The sequence below is a fragment of the Podarcis erhardii genome (assembly GCF_964252035.2).
Source record: "Podarcis erhardii genome assembly, chromosome: 11".
In the NCBI taxonomy this organism is placed as follows: Eukaryota; Metazoa; Chordata; class Lepidosauria; order Squamata; family Lacertidae; genus Podarcis; species Podarcis erhardii.
The window spans coordinates 40288142-40309651 of NC_138501.1; the positions used below are offsets into that span (position 1 = coordinate 40288142).

The window sequence follows — 21510 nt, forward strand, 5'->3', positions numbered from 1 at the left end:
GGCTGGGGCTGAATCTACACAGCTATATAAAAAAAAAGTTATGAAAAGAAACTCTATAAAAGCTTGCAGTAGAAATTATCATTGACTTCAGATTTCTGCTCTACAGCACCATCTGTTTCCACATTGTTATAGCACATTTATAATGTTTTAACTGATGAGTGTAGCTGAGTGATGTTCATAACAGTTCTCGACAGAGATTCTCAGAGCCTGAAACATAAGAGTGAAGAGAATGAAGCATAGGGCAACTCAAAAACACAGAAAGCAAATCTGGGGCACATGTGCACCCACAACGTGGGTATCTTTCGTGTTGTATGTGAGAGTTAACTTAGCTAGAAAGACAACTGATAAATTGTACTGAATAAATGAAGAAACTGAAACAGGGTTCCTGATTTTGCAGGGAGTTTGGGGAAAGCCATAGTTCAGTGACAGAGTATCAGCCCTGCATTTAGAAAGTCCCAAATTCAATCCCTGACATTTTTGGGTAGGCCTGTCTAAAACCATTGAGAGCCACTGCCGATCAAAGAAAAAGAGGGAACATTCTATCATATGTGGTGGGAATGCAAAAAGGTGAAATGCTTCTGGGAGATGATATATAATGAGTTGAAAAAAAATGTTGAAATATACATATATTAAGAAACCAGAAGCATTTCTACTGGGCATTGTTGGAAGTGATATAAATAGAAAGGAATGTAAGCTTTTTTTATATGCAGCAACAGCAGCTAGAATACTACTGGCCCAAAAATGGAAACAAGAAGAAGTGCCGACGATTGAAGAATGGAGGATGAAGTTAATGGACTATGCAGAATTAGACAAATTAACAGGAAGGATCCGAAACCGGCGGGACCAGAAATTTACCGAAGACTGGAGTAAATTTACGAACTATTTGAAAAGTATTTGTGATGACCAGATGACGTTTGTAGCTTTGCAAGAAGTTCTATGAGGAGTATTACTGGAAGTATTGTAAAAATGGAGAAGGGGTGATGATATGTTAAGAGATGTAAAGACAATATAAAGTTAAGAAATGCATAAGAAGTGGTTAAGATGGAGGATCATCAGAGGTGCTGATGGAAGTCCACTAAGACTGTATTTGTAATAAACTGTGCGGTATGTTTTATAATTTATATGCGGAAATTAATAAAAATGTATTTTTTTTAAAAAAAGAGAGAGCCACTGCCGTTCAGTGCAGACAATGCTGAATTACATGGACCAGTGGCTCTGACTCAAGACAGAGCAGCTCCCTATGTTTGTGTGTTTGAACTTTTGAATGGGGCAGAAGGCAGAACATGTGAAAATATCAAAAGGGGAGATGATCTGGAGATCACTTCAACCAACAGTGGAAGTTCAAACCAGTTCAGTTCTTGAACTTCATTTTTTTGTCCCATTTCACATCAGATATATAGTCTGTCATCAGTTCTCCCTCAAAGAGTTAGAGTTTTATTTCCTCCTCATATCTCCAGGCTCTTCTTATATAACATCACACAGTAGCGTAGAGATTGGTTGTGTGCCCACAGGGAGGAAACAGTCGAACTATATATCAAGCTAAACTGTACCTGCTTTGTACTTCTTTAAACTGATTACAAAATAAGCCTGCCAAGTATTCCTCCCAGGTCAAATTAAAGTATTCTTCATGAGGTGGAAGAAAGGAAGGAAATAAAAAAGACAAGGGTGGGAAAATGAAATAAAGAGGGTTTAATAGTTCCTGGTTCTTATTCTTAGAATTTGATTGTTTAGCTAACCTGAGTTATGAGCTTTGCAGGAGAACATTTTGCCCAGCGACAAAAATATGCCTTGTGTCTTTGCCCCACTCCTCGTTCCTGTCTCAGGGTACTGATAATGAAACTACCAGAAGAACAATTCCAAGATTATCGTATCGTATCGTAATTATGAACGGTTGACAAGTTAGAATCTTCCATGCTGAAACAAACATTCTGAGTTTGTTTGGTGTGTGAATCAACATGATGAGTGATCTTGAAAAAGTTGGAAGTTATTTCTGGCCAGTTTGAGTTATTTCAGATAACCATCTCCATCGTGTCTAGAACGTGATCCAAAATGTTACTGGAATATATCCAAACCTATTTAGTGGAGAAGTCACAACAGGCTTGGTAACAAAATAATTCACAGATGAGCTAAGAAGGATAGCAAGAAGTTTTCTGCAGTTTTCTGCTATGGAAGAAACTCCCTCCCTCCATCAGCAGTGGGAAAATTCCCTGTTTTAGAGCTGGTGGTATAGTGGTTAGAGCATGAATAGGCAAAGGTAATTGTCTTCTCAATCCAGCCCACGGACGGTCCAGGAATCAGTGTATGCTGACTTGAATTTTCCATATGCAATTATTATTGTGGGCAATGCATAGATTCCAAACAGTGCTTGAAAAGCCAGTTTAAATCTGCATGTGATTAAAATAAATAAATAAATGCCAGCAGCTACTATCTTTCCCTTGAGGGAAAAAAACTTTCTTTAGTCAGGGAGTGCAACATTCCTCTGACATCCAGAGACTTGCCAGTGCTTAATAACAGCCTAAATACAAGAATAATTTGACACTGTGAAGTAGATTTCCTCTTCTGGCTTGCAACGTTCTGTACAATAATATGTCGAGGCTGCAAGATGAGACAAGATAATGTACGGGGGAATTAATCAGATAATGATAATAAGCAGCAACCTCCAGTGCTACTGTATCCAAAACTTCTGCCTTTTATTTTCCTTTCCCTTTTGGCTCAGAACAAGTTTCTTGCGTCCTTGCCAGATGCTCTCAGATTGCTGAAAAATGTGAAGGAGGCTCTAACACAGGCATAGGCAAATTATGGCCTTCCAGATGTTTGGGACTACAATTCCCATCATCCCTGACCTCTGGTCCTGTTAGCTAGGGATGATGGGAACTGTAGTCCCAAACATCTGGAGGGCCGGAGTTTGCCTATGGCTGCTCTGACATATAGGAAAGCAACTAATCATCCTAGGCTATATTAGTCCTGAATATTCTCCCTCAACCACTTTGGGGGCGGAGGGTGGGGGTTCCCCTGTAAAAACTGGGAGGAATTTTTTGTGATTTTCGGTATGTGTGTGTGTGTGTGTGTGTGTGAGAGAGAGAGAGAGAGAGAGAGAGAGAGAGAGACTGGTAAAATATCAGGGTGAAGGACTTTTCATTATAAGAGGCAACAGGAGACGGTGTTTCACTCTTTCCCCCCTTAAAACAGCAGCCAGGAATCTCTAGCCCAGAGGCTTAATTACATCCACCAGTCCCATGAGGCTGCCTTGGCCAAGCTGCACCCACCTTTCACTAACCTGCTATCTTTTTCTAAGCACAATTTCAAAGTGTTGGTGCTGACCTTTAAAGTCCTAAACGGCCTCGGTCCAGTATGTCTGAAGGAGCGTCTCCACCCCCATCATTTTACCAGGACACTGAGGTCCAGCGCCGAGAGTCTTCTGGTGGTTCCTTCACTCCAAGAAGCCAAGTTACAGGGAACCAGGCAGAGGGCCTTCTCAGTGGTGGCACCTGCCCTGTGGAATGCCCTCCCACCAGATGTCAAAGAGAACAACAACTACCAGACTTTTAGAAGATATCTGAAGGCAGCCCTGCTTAGGGAAGCTTTTAATGTTTGATGCATTACTGTATTTTAATATTTTCTTGGAAGCCGCCCAGAGTGGCTGGGGAAGCTCAGCCAGATGGGTGGGGTATAAATAGTAAATTATTATTATTATTATTGTTGTTATTGTTATTGTTGTTATTATTATTTTACATCAGGCACAGGATAGGTAAAGCCGTGGCTGCAAATAAGCAACCAACGACCTGAGAGTGTGCTCCCAATTCTTCCTTTCCAGTCATGGCTCTTATTTGGCACTGTTTACATTTGGGTAGACATCAACTTCACCCAGGAGCTTGCAAATGGTGCCAAATTAAACAGGGCCAAATGCAAGCCATGCCTGAAGAGGAGCAACTGAGAGTGCGCTCTAAGCCATGTGCTCTCAGTTTTTCCTTTCTACTTCCTCTTCTTTGGCAATCACTCTTGGCTGAGGAAGATTGCCTTTCATGAATATGGTCTTAACAGTGTGTCCGTAAGTTGCTGTGGAGGCCAATGCTGGATCCACACGTCCTTCCACAGTGGGGACATAGGTTTCTGAGTGGGAGTTGATCACGGTGAGGATTTGCCAAACATGTCTTCTCCTTAGCTCGTTTCTCTGAGTCTTTAAACCTCTTTTGTTGTCCACTGGCATTATGCTTACCATTCTTAAGTTGGGAGTAGAGGAGTTGCTTTGGAAGACAATAACCACACATGACCAGTCCAACAAAACTGATGTTGAAGAATCATTGCTTCAAAACCGGTGATCTCTGCTTCTTCCAGACACTGTTCCTTTACATCCTGCCTCACATTAGGCGCTGGTTGAATTTGGTGCCCAATGCAAGTCCTGCAGCTTTCAGCAGGGATCAGGTCCATGCCACATGTCGATGTGGCTCACAAGAGATTGGTCACTTTGGGATCCGACCATCTGACCCAAAAGTGGCTCTCCACCCCCTGCTTTAAACAACCAACTGAAAGCTTTGCCACCGCTTCAAGCGGCGGTGAGGCTACAATTGGTACAGGGAATCTGCCTGGCAGAATTTCCCTTTCACACCGAATGGACCAAAGAGAATGAAGCTATATGATAATGTAGTGTCATCCTTGTTGATACTGGCAGGGAGAAAAAACAACGTAAAAACAGCCTCCCCATTGGTCATTGCAAGGCCAGTCTTATGTTCATAGGGATTTGATTGTCTTGGTCTATAATTCTAAAGCCCTTAATCTACTTTCTCAGGGTTCTTCATCTTTAAACTGGATTTTTGAACACAGGACTTCCAGGGCACATGGACACCCTATAAATGATGGAAGTAGTTATCCTCAACAATCCGTATCAAAATACAACAAATGACTTGCCTTTTTTTGGTGTGATCTCAACTCCCCCGCTGTTCATTTCTGCTTCCAGCTTTCCTTCATTTTCTCCTCCGCGCTGATGTTTAAAGCAACCAATCCCGTGTGAATCCAGCTCAGCAATGACATTTCTGTTTCAGATAAGCAAAGTATCAAAGGGGGAACCCCAAAGGACTAGGATCTAGTTGTTCTTATTCTGAATGTGCCCAGAGTGGTCAGAGAGGTCACCAGTTTCAAGGCAAAAACATACCATACATGGCCCATCAATAATAATTCAGTCATGTCTTGACAGAAAACCAAGATGTTGGCCTGGGGAGTCAAAGGTCACTTTGAAAACTTATGTTCTCAGCATCTGAATAGTTGGCAAGAGGTTTTCTACCAGTGAAGACTCTGCTTGCTTCAAGACACACATTTTGTGTTACATATAGTTACTGTGTATGGAGGGCTGCATAATTTTCATGCAAATTTGGTGCCGGGTAAATCCCTTTCTGTTTCCACGCATTAGTATGGTGGGTGGGAACTAATTCTTTAACCCTAATAAATGAAGCAACATAATTGCTGTTATTTGGAAGTTGTGGAAAAGGTGAATGATTAAACCATAAACCACAGTCACATTGGCCTGAATTCAATTACAGTGGTACCTCGGGTTAAGAATTTACTTCATTCTGGAGGTCTGTTCTTAACCTGAAACTGTTCTTAACCTGAGGTTAAAATGAGGCCTCCTGCTGCCACCGAGCCACCACCACACCATTTCTGTTCTCATCCTGAAGCAAAGTTCTTAACCCGAGGTACTATTTCTGGGTTAGTGGAGTCTGTAACCAGAAACATCTGTAACCTGAGGTACCACTGTATTCGACTGAGCTGAAAGTTAGAGTTCTGTTACTGGAATGCAGAGGGAATGCAGAACCCAACAACACACCCATACACCATGCTCCATACTGCACAGCTGTGCCATTTTAAGTCAGAGGGCAAGGGGTTCAGCTGCTAGCCCCTTTTTAGGATACCCTGAGGGCACAGCTCAAAACCATCTTCCAAGAGGGTTGAGAGGACTCCCTGTGTCTCATTGTGCTTCCCTGCAGGTTGAAGAAGCTGGAGTGTAGCCCTGAGACCTCTGTCTCGAAAGCCACTGCATCCCTCTTCACCTCCTTTGATTACTTCCCCTTGGCTATTTAAGCTACAAGAGCCTTCCATTAGGGCTTGGTGGTAGCAGCTGTTCCCTGCCCTGCTGCAGATTGGACTGGCTGAGTTGCATCAGTTATGGCTCCGGGGGTCACTTTAAAGGGCCAGAAATGACAGAAGCAATTCCTCTCCATGTGATCCCAGTGGCGTAGCATGGGGGGTGCAGGGGGGCCGGCCGCACCGGCCGCAACATCTGGGGGGGGGCGCTCGCCGCCTCCAGAGTCGCCGAAGAGCCTCGGGTGCAGGCTGTAGCAGAGCCCCATGGCAGCAGCCCAGGCAGCAGCAAGAAGAAGCTGGCAGTGGCGGCAGGTTAGGGGTTAGGGGTGCAAATTACTTGCCTTGCCCTGGGTTAGGGGGCGCAAATTACTTGCCTTGCCCCGGGTGCTGACAACCCACGCTACGCCGCTGTGTGATCCTGGGCATATATTCACATCGGCATCCTGTTTCCAGTAGTGAACAGGCAGATGCTTTGTGAAACTAGGGTTGCCATATGTCTGGAATTTCCCAGACATACCCAGAATACTCCATGTCAGAAGCAGTGTCTGGGTAAAAATGGCAAAAATCATCCGGGAAAATCCAGACGTATGGCAGCCCATGTTGTTTTGGAGATTTTCCTTAAAAACAAGTCAAAAAAATTTCTAGTTTTTTTAAAAATGCCAAAACAACTTTGCCCACCTCCGAAAGCTCAATGTTTGAAATACTGCATGATCAAACTCTTCCCTCCTCATTGGTCTGCAGCACCAGAACATGGAAATTTCATTTATTTATCATGGTTGACAAGCATTATAGCCTCCATGAATTTGTTTGAATGGGTACAATCTGCAAAGAATCCCTGAGACACACTATTGTTATGTGAAGGTGTTCATTCATGTCCTTGTGGGACTCTCAGTCCTTGCACATGTAGCTTCCAAAGGAGACACTCCCTGCCCTCTAAATTTGTCTTCTGATGTGAAGCCATATTTTTGCAAATTAGTTTTTAACAGTCCCACACCAAATATATCATCTAATTTTCCATTAGGCCCAATGCTTTTAACGCCCTTCAATGCCCCCAAGGAGTCAATCAGATTGGAAGCAGGGGCATGTTTCCTGCTGATGAAAAGGATTTGGAGGACAAAATGATATCCTCTGGATTAATTTGTTAGTCATTGTTAAAATGAAAGGGAGGCTGCTGAGCCCAGATATCTACATAATTGGGAGATTCCCAATTGCAGGATTTTATGATGATTATTTAAAAGATTAGCCCTTCCCCTTTACTCCCAAGGGTATCAACAGTCTTGGGAACATATCCTAAACAAAGCTACGTTGAAACAAATGGGAGTTGTGCATGAGCTTCATGCTCCCATCCATAAATTTGGGTGGATTCTTTCTCCAACAGCAGTTAGCCAGTTAGTACTTCTGGAAAGTCACAAACAGGGAAAACATTTAATGGCTCTTGACTATTAGATATTAATCAATCCACAGTGAATCAGTCTATGGTGTATGATGTCTATGGTATGCATCCTGGACTTGATTCGTATGTTAGGATGTAACCAGTAAATAAATTTGTTACAAACATTACCATTCAGCCTGTTGCGCTCTATATTTTGTAACCATTGCATCTGCGTAGCAAAGTATTGTATATGTTTTGACCCTTGCAGCTACAGCCATGACCACCACCACCTTTTGGGACAAGCGCCAGCATATCTTCTTCCCTGAGCTAGGCAGAGGCGGCACTGACAGAGGAAATAGGGGCATTCCAGGATCATATCAGGAGTGGGAATGGCTTTTGTAATTCTGGGGCTGCCCCTAGATGGTATATATTTGTATCTACTCTCTCTCTCTCACACACAGACACACAGACACACAGACACACATCCTTTTCTTCACAGGAAGCTTTGTGTAAACTTTGATTATTGTATAGTATGATTCATAGCAGCTTTTGCATGGAGACTGCATACATTACTGAAGGCACTGCAAAAGAGAGAGGGGGAGCAGTTCTTCCTTTTGGGATAATGTAAGAATAGGCATCATTAGCAAATCTAAGGAATGAGAGATGATAGAAGGGCATGTCTTTTGCCCAGGAGAGGAAAGCACAATTTACTCACTTGTCTCCAACCTATAACATGAAATGTCTTGCTTCAGACATTAAAGAGCTATAACTTGGCACTGAAAAATGTTTCCTTGCTTATCCCTGTGAAGTTTCCAAACTGCCATTCCCCTACTATGAACGGCAATTGACTGTGTATGGATCCCGTCCTATAGCTATACTGACCACTGACTGTTATGTCCAGTCATGGACAACTCTGGGGTTGCGGCGCTCATCTCGCTTTACTGGCATACAGCTTCTGAGTCATGTGGCCAGCATGACTAAGCCGCTTCTGGCAAACCAGAGCAGCACATAGAAATGCCATTTACCTTCCCGCCAGAGCGGTACCTATTTATCTACTTGCACTTTGACATGCTTTTGAACTGCTAGGTTGGCAGGAGCAGGTACCGAGCAACGGGAGCACACCCTGTTGTGGAGATTTGAAATGGCAAGCCCTAGGCTTCTGATTGGCAAGCCCTAGGCTCTGTGGTTTAACTCACAGTGACACCTGCATCTACAACACAAATGCAGACCTTCCAAGCATCCCTATTTTCCAGGGACATCCCGGATTTAGAGAAGCCGTCTCAGTTTCTGATTTGATCCCAGAATGTCCTGCTTTTCCTTAGGATGTCCCTATTTTCATTGGAGAAATGTTGGAGGGTATGGAGTTATCCAACCCTCAAGTCGTCTGAAGGCAATCCTGTGTAGGGAAGTGTTTTCTATGTTTAATGTTTTATTATGTTTCTTTTATTTGTTGGAAGCTTCCCAGAGTGGCTGGGGCAACTCAGTAAGATATGTGGGGTATAAAAATATAACTATCATTATCGAATGGGACGTCCCAATTGTCATCAGAGAAATGTTGGAGGGTATGCAAATGGCTGCCTAAGATGTGAATCTCCTAGGTGGAGCATAGAGCTATGAACCACTCTGCATCTCTGAGGCCTCAAAGGGAGGCATGAGGCTGTTACAGGGCACAGAAATCCTGACAAAATCTATCAGAGTCATATCTGCTTCAGAAAGCTGTTCCTGTGGCCTGAAATCCTTTTCCCGGTGAAATTTCCTGATGAAATCCTTTTCCGTCTTCTTTATGGGGCAATTTAAAACAATATCTTTGCAATACCTCAAGGATCACTACTGGAAAATTCAAACTGAACAGCTGAGTTCAACAAATTCAGGTTGCATGATATATATTATTGTTCAATTTACAATCTAGGGAGAAAAGCATTAAGACTATGCTCATGTACTGAGTCAGTTTTGATAGTTTTCTGAAGTTTACTTTCCTGTTATTAAATTAAGGAGAAATGTGTTCACAAAGGAGGTGGAATAATTTACTCTGTCTTCCTCATTACAGATTGCAAACACATGCATTTGATAATGATCTAGGCCTGTTGCTTGACGGTTTACATTGTCGGAATCTGGTTTTTAAAAAATATCTTGACATGCATGCTTGTTTGCTACCCATATTAAGGTATGCTATGGGGCATGGGGGAAATGAAGATTCAGAAGAGGGAAAGAAACGTATGAAGTGAGACATCACTCAAAGACAATCTAGCTACAATCATAATAGCATCACATCAAGAATGCACATTTGCAGCATCTTTATCAACATGCACATCCCTGCTGGTAACCAATCAGAAGAAATAATATCAGGGAATTGAAAGTGGTATATGGTATCAGTTCAGGAGCATTGCAATCATACCTTGGTTTTTGAACAGAATGCATTCTGGAAGTCCGTTCAACTTCTGAAACATTCAGAAATGAAGGTGTGGCTTTTGATTGGTTGCAGGAGAGTCCTGCAGCCAATCGGAAGCCACAAAAGTCACACCGGACGTTCAGCTTCTGGGGCAAAGTTCGCAAACCGGAACACCCAGTTCCGGGTTTGTGATGTTCGAGTTCCAAGTTGTTCATGAACTAAATTGTTTGAAAACCAAGGTACGACTGTATATGGGATTAATTTTAAAAAGCCTCCTAGGGAAAGCAGAATTCAGGAGACACATTCAGAATTCAGGAAGTTTGTTCATCACTGTTTGATAAGGATGCACTTCTAATATGTCTTTTAAAAGTCAGACAACTTCAGAGATAGGGGACCTCCGGCCTTCCAGGGTGTCACTGGACTACAACTCCCATCATCCCTCACTATGCTGGCAGGGGCTGATGGGAGTTGGAAGTCCAGAAGCATCTGACACATCAAAGGTTCCTCATTCTTAGGTTAACCATTAATTTGTCTTTGGGGACTTCCAAGTGACCTTCTTTATACAGTGTAGCATTCATCCTGATTTATTTACCAGGAGATTAGGTGGTGTTGGTTATTTAATGAACATTCTCTCCAGGTTGTTTGTGGGGAGTTTAACTGACATCATACCTATCAACTGCCCCTGAAAAACTGTGACATCCCATTTTTTTTCCCTATGAGAGCACAGCAACAATTTGGGGCGCCTTGCTCTTGTGCAATTTCGGGCCAAGAACTCGCACAGAAAAAAAGCATTTTTTCCCAAGTCCACGATCTCACACCATACTCCAAAATGTGCAATTTTGTCATCGTGCCCAAAAAAGCACTTTTCCTAGGTCCGTGATCTCACAGAGGTCATGTGACTCACATGGAATTTCAGGCCCAAAAGATGGTGTTCTGGATTTGATCCACATTGCCTTGGTGGGTATGTGACTTTGTCTCCAAGGAAGTGTTATCCCACACATCCCAGTGAATTTCCCCATCACTTGCCTGATTGTAAAAAGGCTGAACCTTTGGGGAAGTGGGTTTCTTGTTCAAGAGCTCCAAATCAGCTTCAGTTGTGCAACCTGAATATGCCGGAATGTGATTGAATCCCACCCAAAAATGGCTTGTCTGGAAAATCCCTTTTAACTGCAATGGGGACAAAGATATGCTGATTCCAAAGCTATATTTCAATCAGTGTTTGGCACAATGCCTTTTTGGCTTCGCTTTTATTATGGAGGCTATTTGTGGAATATGGGAAATAAAAATAAATCAGAGGAGGAATTTCCTCTTTTTTTAAGAAGGAATAGATAAATGTGTCTAAAAATAGGGACTGTCAACAAACACTGGGCTGTGTCATTATGAAGAAAGATTCATTACCTAGATTGCTTAAGGTGTTATTGTCAAGTTCTCAAAAGCTTTTTGTCAAGCATTCTCATTAAATTTTAACTTACAAGTGGTGCGTTTTGTCTCGGAAACAAGTTCCTATTCCTTTACAAGCTGATGTGATGATATCAGCAGATAGGGCAAGGAAAAACTACACTCTTAGGCTTAAGAACACTAATTCAGACAGGCAATGGCCAGGATCTAAAGGAAAACCAGTGTATCAGAGCAACAATGGACCTCAGAATTGAAGAGGGGCCTTGCTAGGCCATTTAATCCAACCTCCTCCTGGATGCAGGAAATCAAGAGCTCACCAGCAGATTGGCTGTCCGATATCTTCTTTGATTTCTCCAGCGAGGAAGAGTCAACCACAGCTCTAGGTAATTGGTTCCATTGTCGTCAGCATTTTTGTCCTAAATTTTCTCCAGACTTTACTTCTGCAAACACTGACGTTCTTCCAAGCCTGCTGGTTCTTCCCTCTGGTGCGCAAGAGGCATATAAACAATGGCTCTTGCAGGCTGGACATCAGGAAAGGAAGAAAGGGTTTTCAACGAGTATAGAGGAAGTTTGTGTGTTTTTTAAAAATTTCCACTTCTTTAAAAGAGTTCTGTTCCGGTTTTCACAGAATGTATCAAAGCGATGTAAAGCACTGAAACCACATCAAGCTCGATAGGAAATATATAAATATACAAAAACATACAGTAGCTCAAGGATAAAAAATAAAATAAAAGGTGAGCTATTTGATCAAGAGTCTGGAAATGCTTGGGCAAACAGTAATGTCTTTGAATACTGGCAGAAACACAGCACTGAATCTCTAAGGGGATATCTTCCATAGTGTGTGCCGCCACAGTGAAGGTCCTTTTCCTGGTTGGCATCAGATGAATCTGTTGTTGGTGTATCACTCTCTGGACCAGTGTTTTTCATCATGGCTTTGACATTAAATCCATTGGTGACCTGCTTCTTAAGGGTTTTGTTGTTTGTTTGTCACAGTGGCTCCTGCAGTTGTGGGGTCTCTCCCATTGTGAGGACTAAAGTCCTCTCTCTCTGCCACCATCTTTTCAGCATGTCACACACAGGGCTGGATTTAGGTTTGATGAGGCCCTAAGCCACTGAAGGTAATGGGGCACTTTATATGTCCAGCTGTTCTTTGCCAACAACAAATTGTCACTGTTTTTTGTGTTGAATATATACTATATGGTAATTTATGGACCTAATAGGTCCATACACAACACAAAACACTGCGGCTGTATGTAGGTTTTGTTTTATTAGTTTTTTATCTTATATTTTTGAATTGTACACCCAGTCCCCCCCCCCTTAAATTCTTTGGGAGCCCCAAGACAGTGAGGCCCTAAGCTATGGCTCGTTTAAAGGTAAAGGTAAAGGGACCCCTGACCATTAGGTCCAGTCGTGGCCGACTCTGGGGTTGCGGCGCTCATCTCGCTTTATCGGCCGAGGGAGCCGGCATACAGCTTCCGGGTCATGTGGCCAGCATGACTAAGCCACTTCTGGCGAACCAGAGCAGTGCACGGAAACGCCGTTTACCTTCCCGCTGGAGTGATACCTATTTATCTACTTGCACTTTGACGTGCTTTCGAACTGCTAGGTTGGCAGGAGCAGGGACGGAGCAGCGGGAGCTCACCCCGTCACGGGGATTCGAACCGCCAACCTTCTGATTGGCAAGTCCTAGGCTCTGGAGTTTAACCCACAGCGCCATCCGCGTCCCATAGCTTGTTTAGCTTATATGTAAATCCGGCACTGGTCTCACAGCATGTGCATGTCGCTTGACACCAGCCCCCTTAATCGTGGGGGCAAGCTGGCATGCCTACCTGAAGGTGAGGGTCAAATGCAGTTCTTCAGAATTCCCCTTGACCCTCAGAACTTCCCCAGGCCACACACCCTCTTCTGTGCCCACACACCCTCACTGGCGTTGCTCTGTACCCAATGTGTTTTTGCCTGGCTGGAATGTCTCATTGGACCCTGATTATTCATCTTGTTTGTTGGATGGGGAACAGAGAGGGACAGAACCATGCCTCCTGCACAAAAGTAAAAATTATATTACTTGCTTTGCCCACTTTTCTTGCCTTTGACCTCACCCACCACTGTGATGTGGTCCTTAGAAGGTTACCTAGACTGAAAAGCATTCTTCATTTGCAGCTGGTCACCTCAATTCACCTTCTTGTGACATAAAGAGAAAATGACCACCAAGGGCAAAGGTTTCCAGTAAGTAAACTCAACTGCTCCATTTACTGTGATGGATCATCTGTTTATGTGTCCTGAGGTTTGATGTGTTAAACACGGCACATTATTCCAGAGAGGACGCAAAGTTCTTTCAAACAATACGTGAAGCATCTCGGCTTTTACCACAGAGAGAGAGAGAGAGAGAACACACGCGGCAGGCGAGCTAACAGGATAAAAAGATTGGATGTGAAAGTCCACCGTCTGCCAGGAAGGAGTCAAACCTAAAGCAAATAAGCAAAATGTGTCAGGGGGGAAGCAGCTGATAAATCAAACCTCAAAGCAATCAGTCTGTTCTGATACCTGAACAGAGAGCTGAGCTCATAATTTAATCCAGTATCTGGACTTCGGCCAATCACGTAGGTCTCCACAACATTTGACAGGTGAAAATAGGGGTGCTGTTGTGCATTCGCCCCTTTGTCAAGAATCACAATTCGAGTATCTCTTTCCCCATGACAGATGGCCGAAGGCAGTTTTTTTTGTCAGATTTTTTGTATTAAAGTACAGCAGTTGAGGATTTGAAAAAAGGTTATGTTTTTTTAAGGTGTTTTTTTTAATCCTATGTTGTTCAAAAATGTTCAAAACTCCATATGGAACTATACAGTCTTAAATTGTAAGTTCTACCAGAGGCCTCTAAAGTCTATTGAAGCACACAGGCAAGCCCTGAAAGGAACAGTATGATGCTACAGAGTATATATACATATAAGAATACGAACTAATAAATCATCTCTTAATTATTTAAAGGTAAGTCAGAGCACGAAGCAGACCCCTGCTCTCCCCACCCTTCAAAAACACACAGAGAATGCATTTTGGAGATTTAGTATTTTTAATAAATGCATTGCCCTAATGTGGATTATGGAGAAAAATAAAATGCCTTTACTTTCCCCACAAAAGTCACTGGACCTATTTGGCCCCAATTTGGCAGATGTAGTCTACTCTGGAGGAACTCCTGTGCCTGTCAGTTCCATCCACTTTGGTCCAGAGGGAAAAGAGTTAAAGTCATTTCTCGCTTCCCTATTACTGTGGAAGGGGAACACATAGCTTCATTTTACCATGATCATCTTGAAATCTGGAGCACAGATCACCCAAAACAACACAGATTGGAATTTTAAAATGTGCAGATACAAACACAAAAACTGGGGCTGGTGGACACCCTCATATGCAGATGGCAGTGCTGTGGCTAGACCACATAGGTCCACAACCCCATCACACATTCTTGGGCAGCACCTTAACCTCCCAAAGGGAGCTGAATGTGAAGTCTCTCTCTAGACCTTGCTGCAGTCAACTGTGGCTTCTCTCCAGATATTTTCAAAGAAGCAGATAGGATATTGGAAAGGAAGGTAGCATCCAAATCATGTGCAGAACAGAAACACAGGTGTTTTCCTCATTCTTCATTGTGCCAGATATTGATAGGTGTGTTCACAGCACAAACTAGGAGAAAACATAAGCTGAAATGGAACAGCATGACAGGAAAAGAATAATGAAATTGCTTGTTCCTAGTATATAGTCAGTGAACAAAATAAAAACACCATGTTACTCTAGGGATTAAATTCACTCCACTGTGACTTTCGGCCTGGAAAACCACCAATAGCAAACAAAATTGCAATTTATTTTTGAAGTGCCATGAAACAAACAGTCCTTACCTTTGTTCTTCCAAAAGACAGAAATGACAATCCTCATTAGATAAAATTAGACACAGGCAATTATTCCTCCCGGAACAAAGAGATAAGCCCTTTGAAAAATGGCTCGCTCCATTTTGCTTGAGTGCCAGAAGTGGCTAAAATAGATGGATCGGATGCAAGAAAAAGCAGTTCTGGTTCAAAACACATTGTACCAACATTACCAAAGGGGGGAGGGGGGAATGGCAGCACAAAAGATGTACTTATCGAGATAGATAAATGTTCTGCACAGGAAGACTGCTACTGAATGGCATGTTGCATTGTTCAGAGGAACATCTGTGGCTAATAGTGCTCTTGGTGCAAGCAGAGCCTGTGCCAATGAACTGCTTTCCAGAGCCATCCAGAGTACAAATATTCACAGCAAGGGAGGGAGCACTCAGAAGAAAGTCTCTACAGCAGGGATGGGGAAACTGAGGTTCTCCAGATGACACTGGACTCCAACTCTCACCATCTCTGACCATTGACCATGCTGGCTGGGACTAAGGGGAGCTGGATTCCAACAACCTCTGAAAGGCTACAGCAGTGACAGCCATTCCAGATGCTGTTGAACTTCAACTCCCATCAGCATGGTCACTAGTCAAGGATGATGGGAACTCTATAACATCTGGGGGGACATCACATTGGCTGTCCCTGGGCTACAGGTCCTCCACCCCAGCTCTCCAGTTTGCAACTATAGCTAATTGCTGGCAAAACCCAGCAGCTAATACCAGACCTAGTTATGCAATTCAGAAATTATGAAAGGAGTGTGCAGGGGATGCAATCTGAAATTTGAGGGAAGGCCCTGTACCTAGTAGTTTATGGTCTCATTTCTGGTAAAGGAGAGGTGTTTATATGGGGAGAAGTAGCCTTGCCAACTTCTGATTTTGGAAGTTGGTTTCTAGGGAGCTGGAGGCAAGGAAAAGAGAACTGTGAATAGGTCAGGGAGAAAAGCTTGGCAGACTTCAGTGGGAGCAAAACTAAGAACAAAAGCACAAGCCATAGTAAAGAGGCAAGTCTTCAGCATTTGCCAAAAGTTGTATAGTGCAGAATCTAGACACACCTCTGTCGGGAGGGAATTCCAGAACTCAGGGCTGCCACAGAGACTACCCCCTCCAAGGCTACCTTCCACAACTTCTGTGGGAGTTACAGGGCATTGGACTAGATGATTCTTGGGTAGCTTCCAATTTTAAGATTCTATTATTCTATGAGTGGGAACTACCCAAATGGCCCCTCTGCTGATCTTAGCACCAGGGAGGATCTGTAGGAAGTGGTCTTTCAGATATTTGTGGCTCAAGTCATTTAGAGCTTTCAACACCAACGTGAGCATCTTGAACTGGATCTGGAAACAAGCTGCTTCCTATGTTCAAACCCTGTTTCTGTGACTAGTCTACTACTACTACTTAGATGTGGCATAACCACTCTCTCACGGAATATGATGACTGCACACTTTGCTAGGACCAACCGTGTTATCAGTCAAACATACTGCAGTTTGACATAAGTAGTTATTTCCCATGCAAAGTTCTGCAGCTGTTCTAGCTGAAGCAGTGAATGGTGCACATAGATGTGAAATGAAGCAGGCTGGTTTAATAAGCAAGATAAGACACCCAAGGCAACAGCAACTCAAAATCTCAGAAACACTAATATGACAGCTGGATCACATTAAACAATAATGCTAGCTAATGCCATGCCACAATTCAATTTTCAAGAGGCCAAATCATTCGCAAATGGGAAGAACCCTCTGAGCCCTATTACTAGGGTGAGTCTGAGATATTTTGATATCTGAGGTGCATACATAAGCTAACCAGACTGAGAATTAAACCTCCATGGAGGCTGTCAATGGATACTAGCCATGATAGCTGTGCTCTGATTCTGAAACTGGAGGCTGTAATGCTTCTGCAAAGCAGTTGCGGGAAATGACCGCTCCCCACATTAAATGGGGCTGCCCTTTGTGTGGTCGCGCACAGCCCCCTGGACCCTATGCGGCACCATTAGCACAGGCTTGGCTTCACCTTCCCCAGGTGGGATACCTGGAGGTCTCCGCCTACTTCATCCAGTTGCCCAATCTCGCCTGGAGAGGCGTTGCCAAGGTGATAAGGTAGGGGGAGGGACTACCTGCCAGGTGGGATACCTGGAGGTCTCCGCCTACTTCATCCGGTTGCCCAATCTCGCCTGGGGAGGCGTTGCCAAGGTGATAAGGCCAGGTAGGGGGAGGGACTACCTGCCCACACAATAGGGGGAGGATCTTACCTGGGAATCGTCAGTTGGCTCCAGAGCTTCTCCCACCCTACCAACCCTCAGTTAAGACTTCTTTTGCAGGTTAACCTTTTCTCCACAGGTACGCAGGTGCTGCTATGTCAAGGTCGTTGTTGAAGGGCCGGAAAGGAATTCTCCTGCATTGGCAGGTTTGCCGTTTCCGTAGCAAAACGTCACAACTTTGGCGGTATCAGGCCTTGGGCAGAATACTTTAGTTTATCTTCCCTAAATGGGGGGACGGGCAGTGGTGACCCATGCCCCCTCCTCTTCACAGTGGCGATACCAGGATTCCCCACTAAAGGGGTTGTTTGAGGGGAGGCATTGGCCATATGCCTAGAGGTCATCATTGCTCTACCCTGCGACGGCGGCATAACAGGGACGGGCTCTCTCTGCTTGAACATATGTTCTCCAGAGCCAGCCCATCCCCCCCACACTCTGGATAACCCTGATGTTCCCCAGATCCCCGGTGGGGGACTGGGAAGGATAAATGCCCAATGCCTGAGCCAAGGTCTACCCACATCTGAAACATAATAAAGTTGTGGCCAATTTTAACCCCTTAGCACGTTGTCTTGAGTTGTTATTCCACACGGGGGCCGCCCAGGGTTTGGGGGACTCCGCCTGTCCACACAAACACAGGAGGGGACAGTGCTGCTGTGGTTCAGTCCCTTTTGAGGGTTTCTCTCAGGGATCTGGGCGGCCATTATGATAACAGAGGGGGCATCGGCCTGATCCAGTAGGCTCTTCTTAATCGTAGGGGAGACAAGGCCCACACATGTCAGAACAACAGTTCCTTGCCCTCTCAGCATCTGCAGCCTGAGGTGGCTACCTCACTCTTCCTAATGGGAGAGCCGGCGCTGTGAGCTATTTCCCTTCCTTTTGAGATATCCCTTTCACAATGCTGGGAACTTTCTTAAACTGGGTTCCTCTCTAAAGCAGATCCTCATGTGCACTGCTTTTCCAGCACTCCAAAGTATAATATTTTGTTCAGGGTCCCACTTGTCTATTTCTAAACGGGCAACGCGGACAATTTATGATTTCCCCTTCATAGTCCTGCGCAACAATATGTATGACTTCACAATGTCACCACAACCATTTAGATTTACACCATCCATTTTTTTTTTTAATTAGCTTAGCTACCTGTGGATCAGGGCAAAGTTACGTTTTATTGCTTTGTGGGAATTCTTTAAAATATAAAAAAACCGCTGGACGCTTCTACATTCTGTAAGTTTTATATATATTTCAGACGAAAGGACGGTTACAAAATATATAAACATATAGCTACATTTGTACAAGATTATACATTCTTTGAATCCAACATTTCTATCCTTGTTCATTGAGTCTCTGGCACCAGGACAGAGCCAGGCATGACATCAACTAGGCTTGAAAAACATTTATAAAAAATAATATGTGTCGTCATCATCCCCTACCCCAAGACTGAATGTGGTATGGGAGGCTGGTGTGGGTCACAGCTAGAAAGAGAACTGTGACCCAGACATGCAGCCCACTTGAAGGGTCTTTCCTACAAGGTGCAAGTGAGGACATTTGGCTTTGGAGACTCCCTGTCTTCTCCCTCTACATGGAGAGAATTATACTGTCTCTGAGTTTCATCTTAATGCAGGAATCATAATGGGTTTTCCTTCCCCCAGACAGATTTAGGATATGTCTTGTTTATTTGTGTGGTGTCCAGATATGTCTGGCAGAGTCTGGTCTGAAGGTACTTCATTCGCACTCTGTCTGTCTGCAGAAAATGGGACTTTTTCCAATGTATTACTGTCCTTTTCATCTCATCGCTAGAATGGTATCCAAGAAAAACTAGCTGTTTCCCTCTAAGGGCATTTGTTAATACTTTCGAATTGCATGTTCTTCTCCCTTCCCTTTTCATTTTTTGTAAGGGGGCTAAAACCAGGTATATGAAAGAGAATATTAAATTTCAAGGCCATTTTGCTGTATTTCTTTTGCTCCCTGCACTGTTGACTACTCCTTGCAGGTTGGGGGGATAAATATAGCTTGACCCAATAAAATGAACTCTCAGGTTGTTGTTCTTTTAATATTCTGTTTACTATATATTGTTTATTTTATTTGGTGCACTTTATTTCTCCAAACAGCTCAAGGTGGCATACATGGTTCTCCCCCTTCTTATTCAATCCCTATGATGTAGATCACAGAATCATAGAACTGTAGAGCTGGAAAGGACATGAGGATCATCTAGTCCAACCCCCTGCAATGCTGGAAGATTAGTTTTGCTGTGTTTCCAAATCTTTATTAATAAGTTAATTCCCCTTTTTGGACAGACTGCTTTGTTTGGAATATCTGACTGTTAAATTCCCCCCTCCTAGAATTACATCCACCATACTTTATTTTGATATGATGTGTTATATGTGTATGGTTATACTAATTTAGAATATATTCCAGTTAGGGCTGCAGAGTTTATTATTACACTTCAATTTTCAGGCTGCAAACAGCAATTCTACTGGAGCAGTGATACTGAGCAGTCCCCAACTAAGTAGACCCACTGGAATTAATGGACCTAAGTTAGCAATGTCAATTAAATTCAATGAGTCGATTCTGAGTTTGTGTAAGATTGGATACAGCCCATTGCATCTGAAAAACGCTTAGATTCTGTGTATGTTTGCTTTTGAATTTATTGTTTATTGGAGTGGTTCCCAAACTCCACCCCCTCAAACTACTTGAACATTTGCTGGAGGTTTTGACAAACCACTTAATTATTTGCCTGTTGTAACAATTGTAATGTCTTGTGCTACATGTTGTATAGTTTTTTTAATTGTATTTTTACAGGCTTGCCACATACCACCCAGACCACCAGTTTTGAACCTCAGGTTTATTGAAAAGTGTTCAAGATGTTTACAACAGATGATATTGTACGTGTATCAGATGGGCTTTTGAACAGTTTGAATTCACCTCCAAAGGCACACTCCTCCATTGTCTCCTGAGACAGATGGGTGCCAGCAAGCTTTTAGGCTTAGCTATGTCCACTTCCCCTCATCTCGGGAAGAACTAGGTAATAGAGTCTGTTGTTCTCCCCCAGTCTACCTGAGAATCTTTATGTGTAAAGAGATCTGAACTGGCTGCTCCTAACTAAGAACATATGGCTCTCACAAGCCACTCTTGAGTTAGGAACTTTCACCACTTTGCAACTAGGCCAAGTTTTACTGCCTGTGCGACTTTTCTGACATATGGAAAATCACATGAACCTGCCCTTTGAAGTGTTTGTAAGTAAACCAATTTTTAACCTATTAAATGTCTGGTCTTTTCCTATGCTGAGGGAAGATGGTAGTTTTGGAAAGCACAGTGTTATGTTTTAAAGACCTAACGCCTATATTTCTGCCCTTTCTTTGCTGCATCTTTTCTCCTGCTCTGGAGGGTAGGACTCGAACCAATGGCTTCAAACTGCAAGAAAGGAGATTCCGACTAAACATTTGGAAAAACTTTCTGACAGGAAGAGCTGCTCAGCCATGGAACAGACTTCCATGAGAGGTGGTGAACTTTCCGTCCTTGGAGGTTTTTAAATGGAGGTTGGATGGCCCTCTGTCATGGATGCTTTTCCCGCATTGCAGGGGGTTGGACTAAATGACCCTTGGGTCCCTTCCAACTCTAAAATTCTATGATTTTAAATTTCTGCTGGGGTTCTCTCACCAAAGAATACTTGCCCTAAACTTGGATCTTGGCATCTAGGAATTGTCATGTTTGTGCCTATTATTTTCCTTACACCAGCAACACCCATGTTAGGGAAGTTTAACCCAGGGGTAGGCAAACTAAGGCCTGGGGGCCAGATCCGGCCCAATCGCCTTCTCAATCCAGCCCACAGATAGTCCAGAAATCAGCCTGTTTTTACATGAGTAGAATGTGTGCTTTTATTTAAAACACATATCTGGGTTATTTGTGGGGCATAGGAATTTGTTCATTTCCCCCCCTCAAAATATAGTCTGTCACACCACATGGTCTGAGGGACGGTGGACCGACCCACAGCTTTAAAAGGTTGCTGCCCCCTGGTTTAACCTGAAAGCTGCAGTCAATGAGTAATCTGGGAAAGCTAATCATCTCCATGCAACTATTAGGGTTGTGGTTATTATGATTATCATTAATCACACTTGTTTATGGTGTTATTG

General features: G+C 43.4%; 1 long non-coding RNA gene across 1 annotated transcript; it reads left to right on the forward strand.

Annotated features, from left to right (window-relative positions):
- Positions 1-9239: 9239 nt before the first annotated feature.
- On the forward strand, positions 9240-20642 carry LOC309352924. The gene is made up of 2 exons (XR_014161485.1): positions 9240-9318; positions 20180-20642. It is a non-coding gene; the product is annotated as an uncharacterized lncRNA (long non-coding RNA).
- Positions 20643-21510: the final 868 nt, after the last annotated feature.